The sequence below is a fragment of the Oncorhynchus gorbuscha genome, linkage group LG26 (assembly GCF_021184085.1).
Source record: "Oncorhynchus gorbuscha isolate QuinsamMale2020 ecotype Even-year linkage group LG26, OgorEven_v1.0, whole genome shotgun sequence".
NCBI classification, from domain to species: Eukaryota; Metazoa; Chordata; class Actinopteri; order Salmoniformes; family Salmonidae; genus Oncorhynchus; species Oncorhynchus gorbuscha.
This window is the reverse complement of record NC_060198.1, coordinates 9,746,870-9,756,460: the sequence shown is the minus strand read 5'-3', so window position 1 is coordinate 9,756,460 and position 9,591 is coordinate 9,746,870. Positions and strand designations below refer to the sequence as shown.

At 44.6% G+C, this 9,591-nt stretch overlaps 1 long non-coding RNA gene across 1 annotated transcript; it reads right to left on the bottom strand.

The window, feature by feature from the left end:
• Positions 1 to 421: 421 nt before the first annotated feature.
• Positions 422 to 8,699, bottom strand: LOC124016049. The gene is made up of 4 exons (XR_006835297.1): positions 8,334 to 8,699; positions 8,115 to 8,142; positions 7,603 to 7,800; positions 422 to 1,459 (listed from the first exon to the last, which is right to left on the bottom strand). It is a non-coding gene; the product is annotated as an uncharacterized LOC124016049 (long non-coding RNA).
• Positions 8,700 to 9,591: the final 892 nt, after the last annotated feature.

The window sequence follows — 9,591 nt, the reverse complement described above, 5'->3', positions numbered from 1 at the left end:
AGGTCTACAATTTTGTTTCTGGTGTCCTTTGACAGCTCTTTGGTCTTGGCCATAGTGGAGTTTGGACTGTGACTGTTTGAGGTTGTGGACAGGTGTCTTTATATACTGATAAGTTCAAACAGGTGCCATTAATACAGGTAACAAGTGGAGGACAGAGGAGCCTCTTAAAGAAGAAGTTACAGGTCTGTGAGAGCCAGAAATCTTGCTTGTTTGTAGGTGACCAAATACTTATTTTCCACCATAATTTGCAAATAAATTCATTAAAAATCCTACAATGTGATTTGATTTTTCTTTCTCATTTTGTCTGTCATAGTTGAAGTGTACCATATGATGAAAATTACAGGCCTCTCATCTTTAAGTGGGAGAACTTGCACAATTGGTGGCTGACTAAATACTTTTTTGCCCCACTGTAAGTATGTTCAACTTTAATTCAGACCCAAAAATAAACCTGATTTAAACACCTGTTGGCCTTCTGGAAGGCAGAAGTATCCATACGTTTTTTTGTTGTAAAACCGGTCCCACCCATTTCAAATCCAAATGTGATTGGTTGATTCACTCAATTGTTTCACCCCAAAATCTTTCTCTATCTAGGTTCTGATGGCCTAGCTAGCTATATTTATCTCCCCAAAGACCACCAAAGAAAAATCCTGATTGGATATTTTTTTAAATCTTCAGTGTTAACCCTTTCCTTTCCAACAAAACTGAAGATATTAAATCAGAACAAAGTTGAAAAGAATAATATAACTAGAATTATTATTATTTTATAAATCCTTAGCTCTTGTTTGATTGTTCCCTACTGTGATTGGATTAGTAACAAGTTGTAGAGTGGCTCTATTTGCCCTTAGCAAGCAGAGGAAGAGGAGGACGGGATGGAGTCTGGAGAAAGAGAGAGGTAGGGAAGGAAGGAGAGGGAACTCAACCCAGTTGGATTTATTGTATCATATGTCATTGTATTACTTATCATACGCGATCAATATCAATATCAACGGAAACAAAGAGGAGACAAGCAGCATCAACAGGTTTCCATTGGCACCGGGATGTAGTGAGGGACAACTTAAACCTCATGCCCTTTACACCCAGCAGGCCTGTGACTACAGCACTACAGATGCCAGGGGCTTGGATCAGGTACATAAAGTGCTTCTGTCAAATAACTCTTACAAATATTAAAAAAGAGCAGGTATCAAAACAATGGACTCGGGGAGGGAGGAAAGGAAGAGGAGGGTGGGACAAAAATCCTGTACTCAAATGAACGGTTTGTGAATAGGATGGCAGAGTTCGGAGAAAGAGAGCGATAGGAAAGGAAGGAGACCTCAACCCAGGATGAGGCTGGACATGCCCTCTGGGGAGTTCCTGTGGCCTGATAGCATCCCTGCGGCAGGCTGGGAGAACCCTCCTGACAGCTGGAGCGTCTCGTCCCTCTGATCTGGAGCAGGAATGGCCTCTGCACCTACATCATTATCTAAACATGGGAAAGGAGACAGGATATCATACCAGAGACTCTTAAGCATTTAAGCATGTGGTAATAGCATAGACAGAAACAAGCCTATATGCACTAAATATTCAACATTTCAACATCACTGCGGGAAGTAAGGGTGTTGCTGTAGCACTCCATGATAAATAAATACATATTTCTTGTAGAAAATGACTGCACTAGGCCTTCATTACTCCTGTATGACAGGAGAAAAATACTAATCAGCAAGAGCACAAGAAAAAACATATTAAACAGTCCTCACCAGCATTCCCCATGTCAAGAGGAGATTTTTGAATTTAGAATTTAATTGAACCTTTATTTAACTAGCCAATCTCAGTTAAAGAACAAATTCTTATTCACAATGACGGGCCTACCCCGGCCAAAGCCGGACGACGCCGGGCTAATTGTGCGCAGCCCTATGGGACTCCCAATCACTGCCTGATGTGATACAGAGATGAATGGAAAAATGGTAAGTGATTAGAAAACATAACAGAAAGGAGTAGGGAAACTACATGAACACAAAGTGAAAGAGAAAATCCTCAACAAGGAACGCCCATTGTTTAACTTTGAGGAAATGGCAACATGGGAAATTCTAGATTGATATCGCACCCACACACAAACACAGTGTTAAGACGTTATCTCACCCCGGCGTTGGAGTTTCGTGGCTGTTGGAGGAGGACTGGGCAGCTCCTCGGTGGGGCAAAGGGCTCTCCACCAGTTTGATTATAATTTATTGCCAGCGAATTGTCTGACTAATCAGCCAAGTGATCGAGAGCTACATTCTAATCTACAGACGTCTATTGTCAATAGTGATAACGTTTTAGATGCTTGATAGCGTTATCAGCGGCCGAACACCTCATCTAATGAAGTAGAATGAAACTAAAACTGCTTAGCTTGGCCATTTCATGGGATTGACCCTCACAAGGGGTTGCGAGTTATGATGTAGAAATGAAAGTTTGGAGGAAGTGTGAGAGTTCAATTGGAAAAACTCCCATTCAACATCCTGCCTGCGTGGCAAGCCAAAAAAAAACACTCGAGTCTCTCCACTTGATCTTTCAGACAGCATGCGGAACTCCCCTACTCAACAGCTGCTAATCAGATAAGTCAGTTGGATTTATTGCATCATACATGCTCGTACAATTTACAAAGCATGAGATCAATATCACTATCAATGTAAATAAAGGAGACAAGCAGCGTCAATAGGTTTCTGACAAAGAGTCCTCGAGTGAAGGGCTGTCCATGGATGTCTATTAGAGCAGTCAGTGTAATGTAATGATCTGACTTAATGACCCCACCACAACGAGATCCTCTTGAAAGCTCTGTTTTTGAGGACTCAAAGCACCGACTAGGTTAGTCCAGGGGGCTTTGACTGCTTTCATTCCACATTTGGCAAACAGAGACAACGTTAAGGCACAAACAAAACCCTTGACACCGTGACATATAGGCCAGAGACAATAAGTGGCAGAATAAACTCAACCACACCTTTGTTTCGTCACAAAACCGAGAGACCAAGACCTGTCCGGTAAAGTCCAGTTAGGAGGGCCGAGTGTCTGCGGGTTTTCGCTCCTTCCTTGTACTTGATTGATGAATTAAGGTCACTAATTAGTAAAGAACTCCCTTCACCTTGTTGTCTAGATCTTAACTGAAAGGAAAAACCCAAAACCTGCAGACACTAGGCCCTCCATGGAATGAGTTTGACACAACTGATTTACAGCATCAGACTACTAAACAACCATTGGTTTAGAACCACAGAGAGTTACTGCAAGTTTAAGTGAAAACAAGGACTGGCTCCACTATTCCAGTACCATTTCAACTTCAACTTTTCTATATAATGTGTGTAAGTGAGTGAGTGAGTGAGAATGCGTGCAAGTAGGAAAAACATGCCTACTCACCCGATTTGTAGAGCAGGGGTCTCAAACGGATTCCATGGAGGGCCTAGTGTCCGCAGGTCATGTTTTTGTACTTTTAATTAACACAGACAACCAGGTGAGGGGAGTTCTTTCCTATTTAGCTAGGACAACAACAAGACAAACAATGTATACAAAATGCTTCAGTCTGGTTTTAGACCCCCATCATAGCACTGAGACGACACTTGTGAAGGTGGTAAATGACATTTTAATGGCATCGGACCGAGGCTCTGCATCTGTCCTCGTGCTCCTAGACCTTAGTGCTGCTTTTGATACCATCGATCACCACATTCTTTTGGAGAGATTGGAAACCCAAATTGGTCTACACGGACAAGTTCTGGCCTGGTTTAGATCTTATCTGTCGGAAAGATATCAGTTTGTCTCTGTGAATGGTTTGTCCTCTGACAAATCAACTGTAAATTTCGGTGTTCCTCAAGGTTCCGTTTTAGGACCACTATTGTCTTCACTATATATTTTACCTCTTGGGGATGTTATTCGAAAACATAATGTTAACATTCACTGCTATGCGGATGACACACAGCTGTACATTTCAATGAAACATGGTGAAGCCCCAAAATGTCCCTTGCTAGAAGCATGCGTTTCAGACATAAGGAAGTGGATGGCTGCAAACGTTCTACTTTTAAACTCGGACAAAACAGAGATGCTTGTTCTAGGTCCCAAGAAACAAAGCGATCTTCTGTTGAATCTGACAATTAATCTTAATGGTTGTACAGTCGTCTCAAATAAAACTGTGAAGGACCTCGGCGTAACTCTGGACCCTGATCTCTCTTTTGACGAACATATCAAGACCACTTCAAGGACAGCTTTTTTCCATCTACGTAACATTGCAAAAATCAGAAACTTTCTGTCCAAAAATGATGCAGAAAAATTAATCCAAGCTTTTGTCACTTCTAGGTTAGACTACTGCAATGCTCTACTTTCCGGCTACCCGGATAAAGCACTAAATAAACTTCAGTTAGTGCTAAATACGGCTGCTAGAATCCTGACTAGAACCAAAAAATTTGATCATATTACTCCAGTGCTAGCCTCTCTACACTGGCTTCCTGTCAAAGCAAGGGCTGATTTCAAGGTTTTACTGCTAACCTACAAAGCATTACATGGGCTTGCTCCTACCTATCTCTCTGATTTGGTCCTGCCGTACATACCTACACGTACGCTACGGTCACAAGACGCAGGCCTCCTAATTGTCCCTAGAATTTCTAAGCAAACATCTGGAGGCAGGGCTTTCTCCTATAGAGCTCCATTTTTATGTAACGGTCTGCCTACCCATGTCAGAGACACAAACTCGGTCTCAACCTTTAAGTCTTTACTGAAGACTCATCTCTTCAGTGGGTCATATGATTGAGTGTAGTCTGGCCCAGGAGTGGGAAGGTGAACGGAAAGGCTCTGGAGCAACGAACCGCCCTTGCTGTCTCTGCCTGGCCGGTTCCCCTCTTTCCACTGGGATTCTTTGCCTCTAACCCTATTACAGGGGCTGAGTCACTGGCTTACTGGGGCTCTCTCATGCCGTCCCTGGAGGGGGTGCGTCACCTGAGTGGGTTGATCCACTGATGTGGTCGTCCTGTCTGAGTTGGCTCCCCCCCTTGGGTTGTGCCATGGCGGAGATCTTTGTGGGCTATACTCAGCCTTGTCTCAGGATGGTAAGTTGGTGGTTGAAGATATCCCTCTAGTGGTGTGGGGGCTGTGCTTTGGCAAAGTGGGTGGGGTTATATCCTTCCTGTTTGGCCCTGTCCGGGGGTGTCCTCGGATGGGGCCACAGTGTCTCCTGACCCCTCCTGTCTCAGCCTCCAGTATTTATGCTGCAGTAGTTTATGTGTCGGGGGGGCTAGGGTCAGTTTGTTATATCTGGAGTACTTCTCCTGTCCTATTCGGTGTCCTGTGTGAATCTAAGTGTGCGTTCTCTAATTCTCTCCTTCTCTCTCTCTTTCTCTCTCTCGGAGGACCTGAGCCCTAGGACCATGCCCCAGGACTACCTGACATGATGACTCCTTGCTGTCCCCAGTCCACCTGGCCGTGCTGCTGCTCCAGTTTCAACTGTTCTGCCTTATTATTATTCGACCATACTGGTCATTTATGAACATTTGAACATCTTGGCCATGTTCTGTTACAATCTCCACCCGGCACAGCCAGAAGAGGACTGGCCACCCCACATAGCCTGGTTCCTCTCTAGGTTTCTTCCGAGCTTTTGGCCTTTCTAGGGAGTTTTTCCTAGCCACCGTGCTTCTACACCTGCATTGCTTGCTGTTCGGGGTTTTAGGCTGGGTTTCTGTACAGCACTTTGAGATATCAGCTGATGTACGAAGGGCTATATAAATAAATTTGATTTGATGCAAAAATGTGTTTGTTTTCTGCAAATGACATTCTGCTTTTGATGTGTTGGGAGTGGTGTGAAGCCAAATCCAAACTGGCTTCCCTTGACACTTTTTTAGGTGCGCCAGGACAATTCACAGCTGAGCTCACTCAGTTTAGCGCAACACTGATTGGCTACTATTATTAGAATTATCTGTTTAATCAAGGGAGGCCATATGCTCGTTGGCTTCCCTTGCATTCAATGCAACAATGTCAATCTTTTTGACCAGACAGCATCAGATAGATGGCCTACACATACTAAGGAAGAGGGGCAATGTTTTACTCGCAAATCATGTCCAATCAATTGAATTTACCACAGGTTTCTACAATCATGTTGTAGAAACATCAAGGATGCTCAATGGAAACAGGATGCACCGGGGGGGGGGGCTGGTTTCCCTTGGCATCCATGAATACAGGCTATTGCAAGGCCTGACAGTGACACAGGGGGAGAATGGCAGACTCCAAGCACGCAGTCATGTACCTTTTACTGAGGAGTGGCATCCGTCTGACCACTCTACCATATAAAGGCCTGATTGGTGGAGTGGTGCAGAGACGGTTGGCCTTCTGGAAGGTTCTCATCTCTACAGAGACACTCTAGAGCCGTCAGTGACCGTCAGATTCCTGGTCACCTCCCTGACCAAGGCCCTTCTCCCCAGTTTGGCCAGCTCTACGAAGAGTCTTGGTTGTTACAAACTTCTTCCATTTAAGAATGGAGGCCACTGTGTTCTTGGGGACATTCCATGTTGCAGAAATGTGGTACCCTTCCCCAGACCTGTGCCAAGACACAATCCTGTCGGCGCTATACGGACAATTCCGTCGACCTCATGGCTTGGTTCTTGCTCAGGCATACACTGTCAACTTTGGGACTTTATGTAGGTGTGTGCCTTTTCAAATCATGTCCAATCAATTGAATAAAGTTGTAGAAATATCGGGCCTCCCGGGTGGCGCAGTGGTTAAGGGCGCTGTACTCCAGCACCAGCTGTGCCATCAGAGACTCTGGGTTCGGGCCCAGATTCTGTCGTAACTGGCCGCGACCGGGAGGTCCATGGGGCGATGCACAATTGGCCTAGCGTCATCCGGGTTAGGGAGAGCTTGGTCGGCAGGGATGTCCTTGTCTCATCGCGCACCAGCGCCTCCTGTGGCGCGCCGGGAGCAGTGCGCGCTAACCAAGGTTGCCAGGGGCACGGTGTTTCCTCCGACACATTGGTGCGGCTGGCTTCCGGGTTGGATGCGCGCTGTGTTAAGAAGCAGTGCGGCTTGGTTGGGTTGTGTATCGGAGGACGAATGACTTTCAACCTTCGTCTCTCCCGAGCCCGTACAGGAGTTGTAGCGATGAGACAAGATAGTAGCTACTGCAACAAATTGGACACCATGAAATTGGGGAGAAAAAGGGGTAAAAAATAAAAAGTTGTAGAAACATCAAGGATGCTCAATGGAAACAGGATGCACCGGACCTAAATTTGAAGTCTCCTAGTGTAGTCCTAAAGTGTCTGAATATTTACGTATTCGCATTTAAAGAAATGTATTAAACCCGTGAGTGCTGAGGATTTGTATTTATCCATTTTAGAAAAAGGCTGTACCAAAATGTTTTGGATGAGTCGGACTTGGAACAAACCAGGCGTGCAGTTTGCCATTCAATAAACACGGTGCAAAAGCAACAACTTCATATGTATCCATTGTGTTTTTCGAAACCTTATTGATTGCGCATCAGAACTTTTGCCAATGACACCAGATGGAGTGAGGGACAACTTAAACCTCATGCCCTTTACCCAGCAGGCCTGTGACTACAGCACTACAGATGCCAGGGGCTTGGATCAGGTACAAAAAGTGCTTCTGTCAACAAAGAAAACGTACCCAAAAAAACGTATCAAAACAATAGACTCGGGGAGGGAGAGGACGGCGGAGTTCTGAGAAAGAGAAGGACCTCAACCCAGGATGCGGCCTGACGTCATCCCTGCGGCGGGCTGGGAAGCCCCTGCGGCGGGCTGGGAAGCCCCTGCGGCGGGCTGGGAAGCCCCTGCGGCGGGCTGGGAACGACCTCAACAGCGTTATCTAAACATGGGAAAGCAGCCAGGTGAACATACTTGAGACTCAAGCAATTAAAACGTAATACTGCTGCTTGAAGCTTTTAAACATCTGGTAATAGCAAAGTCAAGTCAATATACACAAACACTATAAATGGTAAACATTAAACACTACAAATCGTGTCCCCCCCCCCCCCAATCTCTTAGCTATAATTTAACTAGCATTCTTGTGAGTAAAATTAACCTAGGAAGTTTACAATATATATTCATGTTGTCTTAAATCTGGACAACTTGTTTGTTAACAGTGGAAGTTAGCAAGCAATACATTAAAATGGTCCTCACCAGCATTTCCCATGTCATTGTCTCCATTCTAAGAGGAGATGAAGGGGAAAAAGGGTACATTATTAGAACAGAAATGAGTAAGCCAACTACATGAAAGCAAAGTGAAAGTCCTCAACAAGGAATGCCTATTGTTTAACTTTGAGGAAACGTCAACATGGGAAATTCTAGATTGTGTGTGTGTGTGTGTGTGTGTGTGTGATCAGCGTTGAGCCATCTCACCCCGGCGTTGGAGTCTTCGTGGTTGTTGGAGGACGACTGGGCAGCACATCTCCTCAGTGGGGCAGAGGGTTCTCCACACAGCACTCCAGTGGGCTTCCCACCTGTAGATACACAGAAATGACACTTAACATGGTTTGACTCATTCCCTGGCTAAATCACCAAGCGATCGAGGGCTTACATTGAAATTTACAGACATCTCATGCCAGTGATACAATTTTAAATGCTTGATAAGAGTTCTAAGTAGCCAAACACCTCATCAAACCCAAAAAATGAAACAAACGGCTTAGCTCTGACATTTCATGAATTGAGCCTACTGATCATGGTATATATAAACCAGTCAGTATCTGGTGTGACCACCATTTGCCTCAAGGCAGCGCGACGTCCCATAGCATTGATCAGGCTGTTGATGGTGGCTGGTGACCACTTTTCTTATAATATCTGTGAAGCGCACACGAATCACATTATCATAAATGAACATGATCTGCCCTCTTGTGGAGGAAGTTGCAACTTGCATCCCACATACAGAGTAACTCCAGGGTCGATGAAGTTCAATTTAAGACTTAATACCATTTGTGAAGTCTGCGCACACCTGCTGATATCCCCTTCCAGAAATGAGCCTGTTGGCAAAAAGTAGTATATTGAGGGCTGGCTCTTAAAATGGAACTGACAGTGTCAACCAATTTGCAAATGTGAAACACAGACAATCATAATATCAGTAATATAAAAATTCCCAGTTTATGCTGCAAAACTAAACTTGGATTTAAAAACAGATTATGGATTCAGTTGAATGCATGGGTAATAATTCACCAATACATTTCTTGGTAGTCCAACAAACATTACTATCAGGTTGTAAATAGCAGCTGGCCTGATACTTTGCTTGTTTCATTGACTCAATATTTTGGACAAAAAGTATCCAATACTGGAAATGTTAATACAAGGCAAACTAGCAAGGGCAATGATCAAGTCAGTCATAACCATCAAATGTATTTATAAAGCCCTTTTTACATCAGTCGATGACAAAGTGCTATACAGAAACCCAGCCGAAAACCCCAAACAGCAAACAACGCAGACGTAGAAGCACAGTGGCTAAGAAAAACTCAAGGCAGGAACAGAGGATGAAACCAGGCTGAGGGGTGGCCAGTCCTCTTCTGGCTGCACACGGTGGAGATTATAACTCTTCAAATGTTCATAGATGCCCAGCAGGGTCAAATAATAAGTCACAGTGGTTGTAGAGGGTGCAACAGGTGGCTAACATGCT